The sequence below is a fragment of the Pinus tabuliformis genome, chromosome 2_2, assembly GCF_031772625.1.
Source record: "Pinus tabuliformis cultivar Carrire ecotype Pingquan chromosome 2_2, CPIR1, whole genome shotgun sequence".
Taxonomy (NCBI): Eukaryota; Viridiplantae; Streptophyta; class Pinopsida; order Pinales; family Pinaceae; genus Pinus; species Pinus tabuliformis.
In genome coordinates, this window is record NC_142300.1 from 973,334,257 (window position 1) to 973,355,774 (window position 21,518).

Here is a 21,518-nt window from a genome sequence, read left to right on the forward strand (position 1 = left end):
AGCTTCTGTTGATTTGTAACTCAAAACATGGATTTTCCATAAAGGCAAGGAAAGGTATAGAGGTGGGGTGGTAGCCAATAGGGTTGTAGACTTCTCAAAAAAACCAAAAGCTTGGGTATAGGAAACACTGAGCTCTGGCACTGTAACATGATTATCTATATCAAAAATTTTCTGGAGCTGTTGTTGATGCCCTTTTTTGTTTCTCTTTTGCATCCATAGATAAATGATAATCTCAATTCATCATTCCAAAGGAAATTTTCCATTAAATTTATTAAAAAATAACATTTGTCATTTTCTAGAATATTTCAAAGATGAAGGAGCCAAGGATAGAGCACGTAGAGATGATGACAAAGCTCCACTCCATCAAGGATATTGCAAAAGAAACGTGTATCATCTCTCAGTATATTCTAGCAAAAGATGGGGTCAAGAGATTGCTCGAATTTTGAGAAAAGTGATGGACGTATCCCAGATGGAAAAGCAGACTTTAGAAGTGTGGGTTATATCCCAAAAACTATTCTTCAGTGGCAATGGTTGTCACATTTTTGTCTCTAATATTTTATCTTTCACTCTCCTCCATTGCTGCTTTCTAGAACCAACTCTGAATCAATGGAAAGGAGGAATATTTTTTTTTATCAAGATAAATATTGACATCATAATACACAAAACGATGATAGAATGGAAGCATGAGCTACTCAATAAATATGGTCAATACCTTTTTTAAATCTATCAATAGCATCCTGGACTTTATACTCCCAAGACACCAAATTGAATGCTCAAGCCTGGAAACCTGCTCCTACAAGAGACCATTGCAAATATCACTCTTAACTTCAACATGTTCTCACTTACGTTATAGTCTGAGGTCCATGTTCATTTTCACTTCCACAATTTTTTTTTGTGTATGACTGCATTGATCATGTCAAGGCTACAAAGGAGGTATTCCAAAAGGTTTCTCCAACCAAGGTTTTATCTATAAAAAGATACATGCTTAGTGATGATTATTCTAAGAACTATTTAAAGTTTTTCGCAAGATGGACAAGGAATATCCTGTGTTCAATAGTTTTCATTTTGAATTTTCCAAAATGATGTGGGATGTTGTAGGGATGACCTACTAATGATGGTAGGGAGATATTCCATTATGGCCGGGTGGGTGACCTATAGAATCAGGCCTTGATGAAGTTGATCCCCAGGAATTTGGTAAAGGATTCCATTAGCAGCAGGAGGGTTATTATTATCTTGAATGTATCTTACAGGGTTCTAGAAAAGACCCTTGTCTTTTGAGGGCCCAAAAGGTAGCTACATGTATTGTCTGGTTTGAGCAGAGAAACTTCATTCCTAACAGATTCAATTTGGTTACTATCATCATAATATGGGAATCTATGGACTTGTCTAGAGAAACTAGCCAAGAAATGCTATTGTTGAAGATTGATTATCATAAACCCTAAAACAATGTAGATTGGAAATCTATCCTCCATATGATAACATGTTTTATGTTTGGAAAAATGTTTGTTTAAATGGTCAAATATCTTTTCATTAATCCATCAAACATTTCTTTTGTGACTAGGAAACCATTGAACATAATTGTATTACATAAGTTAACCAGAAAAGGTTGCGACTTAGCTCCCTATTTACACATGATTGTAGCTCACACTTTGGACATTCTCCTCGATGCCATCAAAGCTCAGGATAGGGTTCATGGCATTCTCATATAGGATAGCACTAAAGTGATTAGTTGTCACTTTTAAAATGAGTCCCTTCTCTATTACAACATGATTTGGAGTCAGTCAAAAACGTCTTTGAGTGTTTCGATATCATTTGCAAAGCATTTATAATCATGGTGAGTGAGGCCAATTCAAAATGCTAGTTCATTGTTCCTGATGTTTTTCCCTACTGGCTGAGCCACTCTTAGAAAATAGTTTAGATATTGTGAAGTACGTAGGGATCCCCATGGTCGTTAATCTCAGATTTGGGAATAGAGTAAGTCAGGAAATTATCAAGGAAGGGTGAGGTTATCAATATTATTATTAGAAGAATAGAATATAATATTTCTAATTACTTCATGAAGAGATCGATTCTTACAACAAAATTTTGTACAATAATTTTATGCATTGCCTCTGCAATTTGTTACCTCAAGGTTGTCTTTACCTACTATATTTATATTTTCTATACTCATTTTTCGAAGTTCTAAACATTCTAAATATGTTTACTTGTTTAGAGAGAAAATTCGAACAACTATGTAATAGTAAACTAGTAAATCTTCATCTTTTATTTGGTTTTGCCTCATGTTTATTTCCATCTGAATTAATATTTTTCGATTGTTAAAATTCACTGACGTACAATGATTAAAAAACTTTCTTTTGATCCATAGAGAAACTTATGTGCTTATTTCTACATTGTCAGTAACACCGACAACCCCTGCACCTATTTCTACAACACGATTAACATCAACCAAACCTTTACTAGTTACAAGAATAGATAAGCCTTGTTGTGTTTCTTAGCCAAATGAAGATCCCAAAGTACTCCAAGATAATATAGATTATGCATGTAGACAGGGAGTAGACTGGATTTCCATTCAAGCAGGTGGTCCATGCTTTACTCCAAATATTGTTGTGACACATGCTCCACACGCAATGAATGCTTATTACCAGCTAATTGGTCACCACAACTATGATTGTCATTTTTCTCAAACAAAGGTTCTTACACAAGAGGATCTAAGTATCTATTAATCTTTTCTTTATACTTATTACTTTAAATAATAGATTTGAATCTTTGTTACTCAAGCCTACACCTTAACTAGTGTCAAAGAGCCAAGCATCTCCTTTTAACATGCAAGAAATGACTTGTTATAATTATAAGGTTCTCTGTTTGAGTTCCTCTCAAGACAATGGCTATCTAGATACCCAAGAATGAAATTGCTAAGAAAGATATAGATACTCTTCAGGTTTGCGTGACCACTTACTAACACCTTCTTATCACAACCCAGTTTGTTTCTTACTTTATGTCCTAGTAACAAACCTTTTGGATATCATGGATTTGTTTGTAATTATCTGGTTTAGTGTCTATTATTAAGCCTTCTAGGATTTTATTTTACTGACTACATTTTCATTCCATCCTTAGATACCAATTTTTCCATCACCCATCCCCCAAAACTATCAAAAGGTCATCTTGATATGTCAAATCCAATATAAGGGTATATTTTAACCCCATTCCTTCATATTTTTGCTTGCAATAAGTCGTATTTTAGGTATCCCTCTTTTTACCTTGAAGACTAGATGCAAGTCTAATTTTGCTAATCTTTCAAGAATGTACCCTGTTGAAGTTAAAACCCTTTCAGGACCCCATTATCTTACCCACTCTTAAAACCTTACCTTTTTATCACAATAAATTTTATCTCTTGGTAAGGGCACTTCCTAGTCGAGTTTTGATTCTATGACAATTACCCAGGGAATGTTCCAATTTTTAAGCTAAAAAGAAAAAAAACTTCACTTACATTCAGATCTTTCATTTTAACTTGGTAAGGACACTTCTTCTATGATGTTGTATTCTCGAACAATTACCCAGGAAATATTCCAATTTGTAATCTAAGAAACAAAAAACACTTCACTTATATTGATATTTTTCATTTTAAGTCTATCTTCATTTCATTTGTAAAGAATTATATGTTATTTTCATTGGCAAGAACTACAATATAATGAATTGACTGGAATTTTCTTGTGTTGCAGGTTATGGATGATCAAACTAATATCCAGGAAAACAAGGAGAAAATAGTAGAGAACTTCGATATAGATGAGAAACATGGATCCCTCCCTTTTGAGCAGAAAAAATATGCCCTTCCTTGTTTGAGGACCTGTTGTGCTATACAACAACCCTCCCCATTTTAAAATTTTCATCCAAAACTTTAACAAGAAATGGGTCCCATTTTAGGAATTAGATAAAATCAATAATTCAATAACAATCACAAGCTTTGATTTATCTGCACAACACATGAAAATATTTATGAAAAGGTCTGATCTGATTTAAACATTTAGCAAGACCTTCTCGTAAAGAAAATAGAAATGACTGTGTCACACTCTTTGTTTAAAGGATAGACTTAAAGCTTTCATTGGCAATCACTGATGCGATAATGATATCAGAAAGTGCAAATCACAAACTATCAAAGAAACATTCTAATAGTCCACTCAAATCTCTCGATGTGATAATTCGATCGTTATTGACCATCTTTGGAAACATGAGACATATAACTGTCTATTTGGAATTCACCGATGCGATTTCATGTTGGAAAAGTGCGCATTTTAATAAAAAAAGAGAACTGGGATTGTTAAACGAGTGTTCATGGCTTTAAATCTTAAATAAAAAAGAAAACAGTTTATTGATTATCCTGCTTCCCCATGATAACTCACTTTTATCACAATCGGAGCTAAATCATAACATTTGTTCCCCCCGATCTGCAATATGCGATTTTCACTAATCACTAATTGGGAAAGTCACGAGATCCACTTTAAAGAACTATTAACAATATGAGCGATGCAACATATCATTATGGCATTTGAGTATCATGATTGGCGGTTATGGAAATCATTAATAGAGCAATTATGCTTGAATCCTTTGAGGATTTCATCTGTGGTAACATTAGAGTGCGTATTCCTTATCACGCTTAAATTACCATTAATCTTTTATATTCTATGCTGGCCTTAAACAGGTCTTTCTCTACTACATTCTTCTGTTTCTTTTGCAGAGCAAGTCTGAGTTGATGAACCCAACAAAAATGACGAAGAGGTCAAAGAGACCAAAGGTCCCTGTCATAGCCAAAGAGGAACCAGTTAAAAAGGTCTTGATATCTGATACTACCTTCCTCGGTCTAGGTAAGGCTTCATGGGAAAGTATATACAATTTACTGGAAGCTGAGGATCCGGAAGAAATTGTAGAAGAACTGAGAACAGCATATTCCACTGACAAGTCGAAGAGTACTCTTAATGAGTTGGCCAGCTCCTATCTTCACAGAATAGCAGCCTGCGCCAAAGTTTTACCCTATAATGACTTGGTCAAATGGGTTATTGAAAGTATCAATATTACAGACAGAACTTTCCTTATGGTTGATGGAATAATGTTCAGTTCATTCAGAGTGGAAGATATCGAAAAGATGTACCATTTGCTTGAACCACGGAAGCAATATAACAAAGAATTTTTGGAAGCCTTTACGAAAGAAAATGTCATGGAATTGGATCGTATCAGATAGTGGCGGAATTTTCCAAGCAAACACAAGCATGAATCATTGGGTATGTACTCCGAAGACTCATTAGCATCTCCTTATTGTTATGCTGGTGCTATGATGTGCAGACTCTTTGGAGTCCATGATTCAGCCAAGTTTTCTATAGAGATGGTATCTTTAATGGAGAATGTAGTAAACTCTTATATCATGGATTGGGCAACCATTTTGTTTGATAAAATGGCCAACCAAATACTTTATTATAGAGAAAACATGTTTGTGACTACCCGGGTAATACCCCTGCTTCATATAAGTGCCTATATATTGGACACTATCTGTTTCAATTCTGAATATCCCATTTTAGGTTGGAAATGGACTCCACAGGACCTGAACCACATTCATATCTATCATAAGGAATTGTGGGAATCCCACTATAAAAATCATCTTTATAGAATCTGTCATGGTTTCATCCTCCCCGTTTATTATGCTATATTCAATAAACTCACTCCTAGGTTGTCCAAGGAAGCCTATGTCGACCTAACCTCAATTGGTACTTGGTTTGGTGAAGCAAAGTTCACCTACATCATACTTTTTGGCAGCACTACTGACCCACATGTCCTTCCCTTATACATCCTTGATAAGTTATTTTCCATAGAAATAGCATATCAGATAACATTAGAAGCGATGTCAGGAAAGCTAAAGGAGTCTAAAAAGCAGATGTGTCCACCATTCCCCCTCTGATGTGGTGCTTTCACTTTGCATGACTTCAAATATGTAGAGAAGGAAGCTGAGAAAATTAAAATGTTAAAGTTAGCAGTCATCCCAAAGAGGCAGTGTCATCCTAAATTTGTTGCCTACAATGTCACTTCTCATGCCAAAATCGCCAAGTTTGAACATGAGAAGGACAATTGAGATGATTTGTTTGTTTCAGCCGAGTTATTTTCTCAAGTGAAACAACTAGAAAAAATCAAATTGGGAGCAGCGATACTAGAGGAATATTTCAAGTTTAGGACATATAGATTGCAAACATTGCCTTTGGACATGTTAAATACTACCTTTATGGTGCAGCTAGAAGGCCACTCTGAAGGAAAAATTAAGGAAAAGACTCCTGAAAAGGAAAATACCCTAGAAAGGGAGCAGACAAAGGAAGGAACTAGTGAGCTTCTTGATACGAATATCAATGTTGATCCTAAGTTAATAAAGGAATGGGAACAATTCAACTTAATCATCAAAAACCAAAATAAATCCCAAGAGCTCACTACACCAAAATTGCCAATAGTACAAATGCAGAAGTTATTACTGTTTCAATTGAATGGACAAGTGGCCTATCCAAAATTCAGTAGGACATAGAAAGCATTCCTGAAAATCCTACAGAGGAGATTGTACTACGAACTAAAGAAATACCACCTCTTGATGTATTCTACAGTCCGAAGCACAGTGCTATAGTTAAAAGATAGAGGAAGAAGAGGAAAATTGATCAAAGTCCTCTTCTAACTCCTCAGGAAGAAGTGATGAAAATGGTATGGAAAGCAGAAGTAAATCCCTCTAAGTATGTAACAAATCTCTCTCGGTATGCAGGAGCTTACACAGTAGCGACAATGGCTAAAGCCTCAGAGGTCAACCATCCGATGAGGCAAAAAGATCAAAGGATTACTCAACTTGACGTGCAATCAGCAGAAGGACAACAAAAGATTAGTTAGCTTGTACAATAGTTAATAGAGCAGAGGCAACAAAATGAGTGATTAAGAGAGCAGTTGAAACTTGAGAAATAGAGGATTGATGATGAGGCTCTCCATAAAAAACAGGAGTTGTCTCAGGAATTAAGAAGTCTTCAGATGGTAAATAAGCAAGAGAAGAAGGCAAAGGAAGATCAAATTGCACAAATGCAAGAATAGATAGAAAGGTACTAGGGTTATCCACATGTAAGTGAATTTAGAATAGAAGCCTTGGAAATAACCAAAGCCTTGTCTCCATAGTTGAATATTCTTTGCCACAACATATCATTGGCCAACCCCTTATGTGATATCTCTGCATCATTGATTAAGAAGGCAATAGATGCTAGACTTGAATTAGAAAAGACAGATCAAATGTTAACCAATTTTCTGTCTTGCCAAGATTCCATAGAAGGAATGGTTGCCAACTTGCCAAGAATACAAGAATCGCATAAGGAAATCTTGTTATCTGAATGAGAGTCCCAACTAATGAAAGTAGAAAGAGCAACTTCTAGATGCAGAGCTGCAATCAATGATCTAATCGAATTAATAAATAACAATTTACATATGTCTAATTTACACAGTAGCGACAATGGCTAACGATGAACCACACTAGTTGGTCCGAAACGCGTCGAAAAAGGTCTTTCTATATGTGATTTACGCTGAAATTCTTCTTATAACTATGTCTAATTTGATCACCGATTTCTCTACAGGTAAACTACCAAAAGAAAAGGCATTGGAACATCATTGGAAACAGGATTTGTCGAACAGAGAAAAAGAGATTGGAGAGATCCAAAACTTGACATGGGAAAGATTCTTGTTTTTACTAGTCAAGCCACATAGCTAACAGATGGCCATGAAATGCCTATCTGACGCAATCAACTGTATGATCTCTGAACTCTCCGATCCCACCTATACATCCTAGCTACACTAGAGGATGAGTCAACCCCTAAAAATCTAGCCAATGCTTGCAATCTGCCAGCTTCAATTAGAGAAAACAAAGCCAATACAATGAATTCGTTCAACCACTACTACACTGCTATTTTCATAATGAATCCCAGATTTTCATGTCTACAGTTAGAACATTGCATAACGATTTTTATTGATAGTTTGTTTTTGTTTTTAGTATTTAAGACCCTTTCATGTATTTATAAAGGGTCGATAATTTGTATTAAAAAATGACTTAGGATTTTCACTTCTGTAATTATAATATTTTTTTATTAAAAGGTGGACCAAACGTTCTACATTTTTATGAAAGAGGCTTTTATAAGACTTGCACTTTCGCATCATTTGAAAGTGTTCTCAAATAGGAAAGTAGAATCCGAGTGTTATTTCCATCGGGAGAATTAAAATGCATACGGTACTATTATCACTGTTTTTGTTTTATTTCTCTATGTGAATTAACATTTCTTAAAAATTGTTATTTTACATATATATATATATATATATATATATATATATATATATATATATATATATATATATATATATATATATATATATATATAGATTTCAAACAATTCTTTAGCATATCATTTCCAAAGGTTTTGGAATTGTTATCATTTAGATATATATGTCAGTGATATATATTGTGATAAATGCGATAATGTTTTTATAATTACTTTGTTTAACTTCTTAAAAAAAGTAATCGTTATATGAATGGATCTTTCTGTTTTACAAATAAGCCATCTTTATGATTATCTGTTTAATAGAAACCTTCAAAAATCATGCTGTTACTAGGATACCCGAGTTAGATTAGTTATGTTTGTATATTTTTGAATTGTAGGATAAAACACTTATCACCTTTATTAGACATTACAAAACAATCACCCATCAACTCATATATCATTTGGAAATTGGTCCCATTATATCCAATCAAAGCCACCACACCAAATGGAAAAGGAGCTGCACTAAGGTCTGAACCAGGTGGTTTTCCCCGATATTGATGTAGTGATTTTAGAGGCATCAATATTTTTGGTGCTAGAAGGAGGTCTTGAACTGTGAATGGTGAGAAAATATAAATCCATAGTGCATTCTGAGAGTAAATCTCCCTCACCATCTCCTCTGACTTCTCCCTCGCATTCTAAATCTCCAATTCTCAAGCGAGAATTTGAAAAGACAACACCCACTACTGAAAACTTGAACATATTTGAAAAATCCACTCTTGAACCCCCTGAATTTGAGTCTTTAATTCATAACAAGGTTTTTCAATATCTCAAGAAAAATCTTAGTTATCCCAAGGTAGTGTGACTTCACAATACATTCCCTCTTAGCCTCTTACAAGATTACAAAGCGAAAAGCTTGGTATTGAACCAATAGAATTTCCTCTGCCTAGTCATAAAAGAGCTAGGAAGATACGTTTAGTCTTTGACAGTGAGACTCTTTCATCATCATCATCCATTTCATCCAATCCAATGCGAAGTCAACCATCCACTCCTCAACTTCATATCACAGTTCAACAAGGTACAGGTCCTCCAACATCTCCCACCCAATCACATGCAACTACATCCTCAACTTCTTCTGATATTAGTGTGACAATGGCACATAATCAACCACAACCAAGGCCATGGACAAATCCCGGGGTAGTCACAATGCCTAAACCTTTGAGTCAATTACTAGACCACCTTGAAAAGTGGTTACCAAAGTTTAATCTGGATATCGACATACTAGCAGAAGAACACATAAACAACTTTATCTTGTCAATAAACCTAAATGGGGTGACAGAAGAAGATGTTGTTGTAAGGATTTTCCCATACACGTGATAGGGAGCAACTAGATCATGGTATTTTTCACTACCACCAGGATCCATTAATAGTTGGAATGCTTTTCAAGAGCAGTTTTTGACTAAGTTTAGAGATGATAGGTCCACGACAACATTAATCAATGATATCTCCAATCTTAAAACTCAATCAAAATAGCCCATTAAAGATTTCAACTCTCCATTTAATAAGCTCTTAAATAAAATTCCTGCTACGTCTAAGCCTAGTGAAGAGGTCCGAAGAAAATGGTACATTTTTGCTTTACCTTTGAATATAGCCATCTTCATTGATAGAGCTGCAAAGCCCGCCTTAGTAGAGAATATGAAAGAAGTGATCGTCGTTGAGAAACATATTATTGCTTTAGAAAAGAAAACCGCTCCTGGGGAAAGAAAGTCTAAAAAAGTTACTCTTAAAGATGATTCGAAAAATAAAGCAACTAAAGATCCATACGATATGGAGGGTTTGCAAAATGTTTTAAAGACTATGTCCAATGAAATGGTAGAAATAAAGAAACAAGTAGCTGAAACCTCCATTAAAAAGCCATTTAGGAACTTCAAAAGAGATGAATCAAAACCACCTAATGCCATATCTATTGTAGAATCAAATCTTGATAATGATGAGGATGAGGACACAGTCTTGTCATCCAAGGAAATAGAAGAAGATGAGATAGTTGAATGTCACGGTATGTGGGACTTCATTTTGCCTAATTCTGATACTGAAAATGAGCAGGAATCTCTCCCAGTAAATACCAGAAATAAAATCGCTGCAGAGCCTATTCAGTCAACTCAAAAGAAGAAAAATTCAAGTCCTACTGCCAAAGATAAGGCTCCCATGAAGAAATCTTCAGTGTTGCCAATTCAAAATTAGCCATCATCTTCCAATCTAGCCTCATCATCTAAGACATTGGTAGTCTTTGACTCTATGGATTACAACATTATTGAAGACATGAAGAAGACTAAAGCAAATATCTCTTTGTTTGAGCTTAGAATGCTCAAATAATAACATAAATTGCTACTCAAAGAGTTAAATGAAGTACCTTCTTCCCCTCTTCCAAATGTTGTATTATCCATGGTGGCCAAAGGTATAGGTAAGCCACCATCAGATAAAGTAGATGCTACTAATTTTGTTTTGATTGGAGATAGATCTAATTATCATACTCCTCCTTTTCTCTTGACCTATGAGATCTACAATAGGAATCTGCACAACTACTTAATTGACTTAGGGGCCTCATCAAACATAATGCGAGCCTCGGTTTGCTCAAAATTAAACATTGAGCCCAAAAAATCTGCAGTCATAGTGTTTAGATGGATCGAGCTAAGGTTCAAGTCTTGGGAGAGATTAATTCAATCACCATTAGGTTATCAGTTGATCCTAGAGTAGTCCAGAGAATTGATATATTGACTACTGACATTCCCAAGTTTTATAGGTTAATTTTAAGTAGGGATTCATCTAAGAAACTCCATGGTTACATTTCTACTAATTGGTCTCATATGTGGCTTCCCTATAAACGGAAGCCAAATGAAATTAAAATCAACCGGTAGAAGCACATGACCCATACTGTAACGGAGTTTGAGCAGGAAAATCAACCCATAGCTTTCAATAACAACACTCTTGGAAATTTCTCAGCCGAATCATTCTTTGGTAATTTTAATGCTCAGTCATCACCTTTTTCTATTAATGGTTTCACATCACAGATAGAAAATTTCTTGCATACAGATGCATCAAAGAGTGTTACTATTACTGAAGAAATTGTAAATAAACCTGTAGATAAGCCTATATTTTGGTCTTTATATTTTGATGGGTCAAAATCCAATGACGGTGTAGGAGTAGGATGTATTTTAGTTAGTCCTCAAGGGGAAAAAACTATGCTATGATGCAGACTAGAATTTGAGTGTACAAATAATACTGCTGAATATGAGGCATTGATTCAAGGGCTTTATAAAGCAATAGGCCTGAAGATTCAATATCTAAAAGTATTTGGTGATTCTAAGATTTTCATCAAACAAGTAAGAAATACTATCCATTGCCTTTCTAGACATCTCAAGCATTATCAATCCTTGGTTCAAGACCTCATATCTCATTTTCTAGCATTTAATATTTCTCCCATTCCTAGATATCAGAATGCAGCTGCTGATTTATTAACCAATGTTGCTTCTAAGCTCCTTCCATCCAAGGATTATAACACTAATAGGTTTTTTGTCAAATTAATATTTAGAACATTTGTTCTAGACAATGTCACCAATTGGCGGGTATTTAATCATGACGAAGACATTTTGAATTTCTTAACTTCTGAGAAATTCTATGATGACCAGATTATTGATGAGAATGATCATGATCTTCAAATAAAACAAAGACCGGATTAGAATTCCATACCTAAATCGATGGTCAAACTTGAAAATATTTATGATATCAATGATAGGTTTAAACAAGTCACTAATTCAAAACTCCAAAGTTCTACTTTGAGCTTTGAATTAATAAATATTTTCACTGAAGCCAAACCACAAAATATCAATCTAGGACTAGGGCTCACTTCAGAAGAAAGATTTTCCTTTATCAAATTGTTGAATAAATATAAAAATATTTTCGCTTGGAATTATGATGATTTAAAAACATATGATACTTCTATCATACAACACACAATTCCAATGATTTCTCAGGAGAAACATGTGCAACAAAAATTGAGGAAAATTCATCCTAATCTAGAGAGTCAAATCAAAGCAGAGTTGAATAAACTCTTGAAAGCTAATATAATTTTCCCAGTCAGAAATTCTAAATGGGTTTCTAGCTTTGTACATATTAGGAAGAAAAATGGTGATATTAGGATTTGCATTGATTTCAGAAATCTCAATAAGGCAAGCCAAAAATATAATTTCAAATTACCAACAATAGAACAGACTCTTCATTCAATTGCTAGTTCCGAATTAATGTCTTTTGTGGATGTTTTTTTTGGATATAACCAAAGACTTGTGCATCCAGATGACATACTAAAGACTACCTTCAGAACCAAATGGGGAACATATGCCTACTAGAAAATTCCTTTCTGTTTGATTAATGCTGAAGCTACCTTCCAAAGAGAAATGGATATAGCATTCAAGGGTTTGATTAATAGGTCAGTTGTTGTCTACCTAGATGGCATAACCGTCTTCTCCAAGAAAAGAGTGAATCATTTACATGATTTGAAACAAATCTTTGAACACTGTAAAAGGTATTGGATTTCATTAAATCCCAAGAAATCATTATTCGCTCTTGATCAAGGGAAACGTTTACGGTTTATCATATCTAAAGATGGCATTCACATTGATCCAGAAAGGATCAAGGAGATTTCTGATATTCCTCTGCCACACAATAAAAAATCAATGCAATCATTTTTAGGTCAAATAAATTTTGTAAAAATATTTGTTCCTGATTTTTCACAGATTTTTTTACCTTTACAGACCATGATTAAGAAAAAATTAGTTCTCAAATGGGGGCATAACAAAAAGGAAGCCCTTGATTCAACCAAACAGGAGATCATTAATGCTCCTACATTGAATACTCCAAATTTTTCTAATCATTTTATTTCGTATACTTTAGCATTCGAAACTTCTTATGCAGCTGTGTTAACACAGATCAATGATCAACAAGTTGAAGAACCCATATCCTTTTTCAATTCTAATCTACAAGGTGCTGAACTCAATTATTCCAATGTAGAAAAGCAAGCTTTCATTGTGTTGAAATCTATTAAACACTTTAGGCCATTCCTCCTAAAGACTCATACAAAAGTAATAGTCCCATTCTCGGCAGTGAGACAATTGCTAGTCCAAAGGGAAGTAGCAGAGAAGAGATCCAACTAGGTTACAACATTACAAGAATATGATTTAGATATTAAACTAGCGAAAATTTTAAGAGGTGAAGGTGTTTGCAGGTTTTTAGTAGGAGCTTATAACATTCTAGAACATGAAGATTCATCCAATGCTTTTCAAATAAACAAGATAAGTATCATGAACTTTGAATCTCAATATGCAGATCTGGTCTTTTATTTAAAAAATGGATATACTCCTCCGAATCTCTCTTACAAAAACCAACGTGCCTTAATATCGAAAGAAAAACACTTCGAAATCATTGATGATTTGTTATTTAGAAGGAATTATGATTTGACTTTGTTAAGATGCCTTGAAAAAATTGAAGCACAAAAGGTGTTATAGGAATTACATGATGGTCCAGCAGGTGGACATTTTCGAGGTGATACAACAGCTCACAAGATAATAGATGTTGGATATTATTGGCCCACTTTATTCAAATACGCCCATGATTATGTAAGGAAATGTGAAATATGCCAAAATGCCAGTGGAAGACAAAGGAAACCAGCCTTTCCATTGCAACCAGTCAACACTGAACAACCATTTGAATAATGGGGACTATATATCATAGGAGAGATTGTTCCACATTCTTCCAAGCAGCACATATATATCCTTACATCCACTGATTACTTCACGAAGTGGGTAGAAGCAATTCCTTTGAAGGTAGCCAACTCTGATGCAATTATTGAATTCATCGATAAATTCATCATTACCAGGTTTGGCATACCTAATGCTCTCATTTTTGACAATGCATCTTTTTTTTGGAAATACCATACTTGAATTTTCTCTTATGAGAGGACCTAAATTGAAATTTTCTACAAACTATTATCCTCAAGGTAATGGTTTAGCAAAATCAACCAACAAAAATCTTATGAAGATTATTAAGAGAATTGTTGACCAAAACCAAAATAATTGGCACAATTCATTAATATTTGCATTATGGAGAGATTGTATAACTTAGAAAGCCTCAATAGGTAATTGTCCATTCAACTTAGTGTTTGGGAAAGAAGCTATAACACCAACAAACGTAGCACTCCCATCTATAGCCCTAGTGCAATTTATCGAAGAAAATCTCTCGTCTTCTATTTAATTAATATATGATCAAATCCTTAAATTAGAAGAAGAAAGGGAAAAAGACAGAATTACAAATGCAAAACATCAACAGGTATTAAATCTTCTTTGGATACAAATTCTACTGACCCAAAATTTTTACAAATTGGTGATTTCATTTTGAAATGGGACAAAGCGCATGAAGACAAAGGCAAACATACTAAATTTGAAAAGATGTGGCTTGGACCACTTCAAATCATTGAGAAGATAGGCTCATCATTGTTCATATTACAAGACCTATCAGGAAAGAGAGATTCTCTTCATGTCAATGGACTTATCTTGAAAAAATTATTTACTTAAGGAGGTAACCCCTTCTTACTTGTAAATATTCATTATGCAATTTTGTTTGTTTATAAGGTTGTAAATAGTCTTCCATTGAACTTTCACTATTTGAAAGTTATTTAAGGAAATATTGTAAATACTTAATTTTGATTGATGGAAACCTTTAAGGAAAAGACTACAGTTTTAGAAGGTTAGATAAAAGTAAAACTTTGAGAATCTCTTCTAAATTTGTAAAATCCTCACAAGCCCTGAAAATACTGTAAATCATTCCAAGTTTTAAGGATCCGAGAGATGTTATTTGTAAAAAAGAAAAGACTTTTCCAAACTTAGCATCTACAACTCTCAAATTGTCATCCATTGACTCTTAAGGAGAAAGTCATTCACCCCATCCATTAAGTTTGTGATTTTTCAGAGTGTAATTCTAAAATATGTCTGATATAAAAGATAAGAGGTCTCATCATGAGCCTGCTTACCATGATCATAGGGAACTAATTAAACTGACATTACCAATACTACATATCAAAATAGGGTAATGGCTTATAATCATAAGACAAGGGGTCTCATCACGAGCCAACTTGTTTAGTTCAATTAAAACCAGTGAATGGCATTGTCAATAGCTAGCCACCAAACCAAGACAATGAATTTTAATCTTTAAAGAAATTGAAAGAATAGAAAACACAAAAAAAAATGTGTAAACATATCTTTTTGAATTTATCTTTCAAAAGTTATACTCTTAGATGGATGGGACAATGAATGATTAAATGGTTTAAAGTTAACCCTGTCGAGACTATAAACGTCTACTTGCAGCAGAGGCACTACCTGTGCAAATCGAGTAAATTTAAAAGCTAAGTGGGATAAGTCCCCTGCTTTATCTATGTCAACCAATCAAAGCTTGAATAAACCCAGCATGTTTTTATTTTTAAGATAGGGAAAGGAATTACATTTTTTTTTTCATTATATTCAGAGCTAATATTTATCTAACTATTATTAGATTGTTTTCTTTATCCTCAATGGTTTCCAAATTAAGAAAGTTATAGATATTGCATTACTTTCTCAGTGATAACTATTTCTCCCAGTGAATTGCCAATTGTTGTGCTATACAACAACCCTCCCCATTTCAAAATTTTATCCAAAACTTTAACAAGAAATGGGTCCCCTTTTAGGACTTAGATAAAATCAATAATTCAATAAAAATCACAAACTTTGATTTATCCACACAGCACATGAAAATATTTATGAAAAGGTCCGATCCGATTTAGACATTTAACAAGACCTTCTCCTAGAGCAAATATAAATGAATGTGTCACACTCTTTATTTAAAGGATAGACTTAAGGCTTTCATCGGCAATCGCTGATGTGATAATGCTATCAGAAAGTTTAAATCACAAGTTATCAAATAAACATTCCAATAGTCCACTCAAATCTCCCTATGAGATAATCCAATCACTATCGGCCATCGCTGAAAACATGGGACATATAACTGTCTATTTGGAATTCACTGATGCGATGTCATGTTGGAAAAGTGAACTTTTTAATAAAAAGAGAAAAGGGATTATTAAACGAGTGTTTGCGGTTTTAAAGCTTAAATAAAAAAGAAAACGATTTATTGATTATCCCGCTTCCCCATGATAACTCACTTTTATCGCAATCGGAGCTATGTATGGAAACAACTAAAGCATAAAAAATTGGTGATCTTGTTTTGAAATGGGACAAAGCGCATGAAGACAAAGTTAAACATACTAAATTTCAAAAGATGTGGCTTGGAACATTTCAAATCATTGAGAAGATAGGCTAATCAACATTCATATTGCAAGACCTGTCAGGAAAGAGAGTTTCTCTTCCTGTCAATGGGCTTATCTCGAAAAAATTCTTTACTTAAGGAGGTAACCCCTTCTTACTTGTAAATATTCATTATGCAGTTTTGTTTGTTTAAATTTTTATTTGTAGAAAATAAGGTTGTAAATAGTCTTCCATTGACCTTTTACTATTTGAAAGTTATTTAAGGAAATATTGTAAATACTTACTTTCGATAGATGGAAACCTTTAAGGAAAAGACTACAGTTTTAGAAGGTTAGATAAAAATAAAACTCTGAGAACCTCTTCTAAATTTGTAAAATCTTCGCAAGCCCTGAAAATATTGTAAATCATTTCAAGTCTTAAAGAGCCGAGAGAGGTTATTTGTAAAAAAGAAAAGACTTTTCCAAACTTAGCATGTACAACTCTCAAATTGTCATCCATTGACTCTTAAGGAGAAATTCATTCACCACATCCATTAAGTTTGTGATTTTTCAGAGTGTAATTCTAAAAGATTTCTGATATAAAAGATAAGAGGTCTCATCATGAGCCTACTTACCATGATCATAGGGAACTAATTAAACTGCATTACCAATATTGCATATCAAAACAAGGTAATGGCTTATAATCATAAGACAAGGAGTCTCATCACGAGCCAACTTGCTCAATTCAATTACAACCAGTGAATGACATTGTTAATAGCTGCCCACCAAACTAGGACATTGACTTTTTATATTTTTATGAAATTGAAAGAACATAAGACACAAGAAAAAAATATGTGTAAACATATCTTTTTGAATTTATCTTTCAAAAGTTATACTCTTAGATGGATGGGACAATGAATGATTAAATGGTTAAAAGTTAACCCTGTCGAGACTATAAATGTCTGCTGGTAGCAGAGGCACTACATGTGACAACAGAGTAAACTTAAAAGCTAAGTTGGAGAAGACCCCTACTTTATCTATATCAACCAATCAAAGCTTGAATAAACCTAGAATGTTTTTATTTTTAAGATTGGAAAAGGAATTACAATTTTTTTTACATTATATTCAGACTTAATCTTTATCTATCTATTCTTAGATTGTTTTATTTATCCTAAATGGTTTCTAAATTAAGAAAGTTATAGATATTGCATTACTTTCTTAGAGATAATTGTTTCTCCCAATGAAATGCCAATTGTTGTGCTACACAACAACCCTCCCCATTTCAAAATTTTCATACTAAACTTTAACAAGAAATGGGTGCCATTTTAGGCCATAGATAAAATCAATAATTCAATAACAGTTGTAAACATTGATTTATCCACATAGCGCATGAAAATTTTTATGAAAAGGTCTGATCCGATTTAGAAATTTAACAAGACCTTCTCGTAGAGCAAATATAAATGAATGTGTCACACTCTTGGTTTAAAGGATAGACTTAAACCTTTCATCAGCAATCGCCGATGCGATAATGATATCGGAAAGCGCAAATCACAAGTTATCAAAGAAACATTCCAATAGTCCACCCAAATCTCCCAACGCGATAATCCAATTGCTATCGGCCATCACTGAAAACATGAGACATATAATTGTCTATTATTCACCGATGTGATTTCATGTTGGAAAAGTGTGCTTTTTAATAAAGAGAGAAAAGGGATTGTTAAACGAGTGTTCACGGTTTTAAAGCTTCAATAAAAAAGCAAACGATTTATTGATTATCTCGCTTCCCCATGATAACTCACTTTTATCGCAATCAGAGCTATGTATGGAAACAGCTAAAGCATAACATTTGTACCCCGAATCTGCAATATGCGATTTTCACTAATCTTGGATCAGGAAAGTCATGAGATCCACTTTAAAGAACTGTTAATAATATGAGCGCTGTGACATATCATTATGGCATTTAATTATCACAATTGGCGGTTATGGAAATCATTAATAGAGCAATTATGGTTAAATCCTTTGAGGATTTCATCAGTGGTAATATTAGAGTTCGTATTGCTTATGACGCTTAAATTACCATTAATCTTTAATATTCTTCACTGGCTTTAAATAGGTTTTTCTCTATTACCTTCTTCTCTTTCTTTTGAAGAGCAAGTCTGAGTTGATGAATCCAATGAAAATGATGAAGAAATCAAAGAAACCAAAGGCCCCCATCATAGCCAAAGAGGAACCAGAAAGCAGATGATTTATTAATTATCTCGCTTCCCCATGATAACTCACTTTTATCACAATCGGAGCTATGTATGGAAACATCTAAAGCATAACATTTGTACTCCCGATCCGTGAAATGCGATTTTCACTAATCAGGGATGAGGAAAGTCATGAGATCCACTTTAAAGAACTATTAACAATACGAGTGATGCGACATATCATTATGGCATTTAAGTATCATGATTGGCAGTTATGAAAAACATTAATAGAGTAGTTATGGTTGAATCCTTCGAGGATTTCATCGGTGGTAATATTAGAGTTCGTATTGCTTATGACACCTAAATTACCATTAATCTTTTATATTCTGCGTTGGCTTCAAATAGTTTTTTCTCTGTTACGTTCTTCTTTTTCTTTTGCAGAGCAAGTTTGAGTTATTGAATCCAATGAAAATGACGAAGAAATCAAAGAAACCAAAGGCCCCCATCATAGCCAAGGAGGAACTAGTTAAAAAGGTCTTCATATCTGATACTACCTACCTCGGTCTAGGCAAGGCTTCATGGGAAAGTATATACAATTTACTGGAAGCTGTGGATTTAGAAGAAATTGAAGAAGAATCAGGAACAACAGATTCCACTGACAAGTCGGAGAGTACTCTTAAAGAGTTGGCCAGATCCTATCTTCACATAATAGCAGCTTGCGCCAAAGTTTTACCCTATAATGACTTGGTCAGATGGTTTATTGAAAGTATCAATATTACAGACAAAACTTTCTTTGCGGCTAATGGAAGAATGTTTGGGTCGTTCAGAGCGGAAGATATAAAAAAGATGTACCATTTCCCTGAACCACAGAAGCGATATAACAAAGCATTTTTGGAAGTCTTTGCCAAAGAAAATGCCATGGAATCTGATCTTATCAGATATTGGAGGCATTTTCCAAGAAAACACAAGCATGAATCATTGGGTATGTACTTCATAGACTCATTAGCATCTCCTTACTATTATGCTAGTGCTATGATGTGCAGACTCTTTGGAGTCCATGATTCAGCCAAGCTTTCTATAGATATGCTACCATTAATGGAGGATGCAATCAACTCTTATATCATGGATTGGGCAACCATTTTGTCTAATAAAATGACCAACCAAATATTTTATTATAGAAAAAAATGGTTTGTGACTACCAAGGTAATACCCCCGTTTTATATGAATGACTATATCTTGGACACTATTTGTTTCAATTATGAATATCCCATTTTAGGTTGGAAATGGACTCGACATGACCTGAACCCCATTCATATCTATCATAAGTAATTGTGGAAAGCCCATTATAAAAATCATCTTTATAGAATCTGTCATTATTTCATCCTCCCCGTTTATTATGCTATATTCAATAAACCCGCTCCTAGGTTGTTCGAGGAAGCCCGTGTTGGCCTAACCTCAATTGGTAGTTGGTTTGGTCAATAAAATTTCACCTACATCAGACTTTTTAGTAGCACTACTAACCCGCATGTCCTTCCCTTATACATCCCTGATAAGTTATTTGCCAGAGAAATAACATATCAGATAACAGTAGATGGGATGTTAAGAAACCTAAAGGAGTCTAGAAGGCAGATGTCACCTACATTCCCCCTCTGATGTGGTTCTCTCACGATGCATGAATTCAAACATGTAGAGAAGGAAGCTAAGAAAATTAAAATGTTAAAGTTAGAAGTCATCCCAAAGAGGCAGTATGATCCTAAAACTGTTGCCTACAATGTGACTTCTCATGCCAAAATCGCCATGTTTGAACATGAGAAGGATAATTACGATGATTTGTTTGCTTCAACCGAGTTATTTCCTAAAGTGAAACAACTGGGAAAAATCAAAATGGGAGCAGTGGGACTAGAGGAATGTTTCAATTTTAGGACACAAAGATTGCAAACATTGCTTCTGGACTTGTTAAATACTACCTCTATGGTGCAACTAGAAGGCTAGTGTGAAGGAAAAATTAAGGAAAAGACTCCTAAAAAGGAAAAGACCCTAGAAAGGGAGCAGAAAAAGGAAGGAACTAGTGAGCTTCTTGATACGAATATCAATGTTGATCGTAAGTTAATAAAGGAATGGGAGAAGTTTGACTTAATCATCAATAACACGAATAAATCCCAAGAGCTCACTACACGAAAATTGCCAAGAGTACAAAAGCCAGAAGTTATTACTATTCTGATTGAAGGGACAAGTGGCCTATCCAGAACTCAGTAGGACATAGAAATCATTCCTTAAAATCCTACAGAGGAGATTGTACTACAAACTGAAGAAATACCACCTCTCGATGTATTCTACATTCTGAAGCATAGGGATGTAGTTAAAAGTCAGTGGAAGAAGAGAAAAATTGATCAAAGTCCTCTTCTAACTCCTCAGGCAGAAATGATGAAAGTGCTATGGAAAGAAAAAGTAAATCCCTCTAAGTATTTAACAAAGCTAACTCAGTATGTAGGAGCTGACACAGTGGTGACAATGGATAAAGTCTCAGAGGTCAGCCATCCGATGAGGGAAAAAGATCAGAGTATTACTCAACTTGAGGTGCAACCGGCAGAAGGAAAAAAAAATATTATTCAGCTTGAACAACAGTTAACAGAGTAGAGGCAGCAAAATGAGCGATTAAGAGAGCAGTTCAAACTAGTGAAGCAAAGGATTCATGAGAAGACTCTC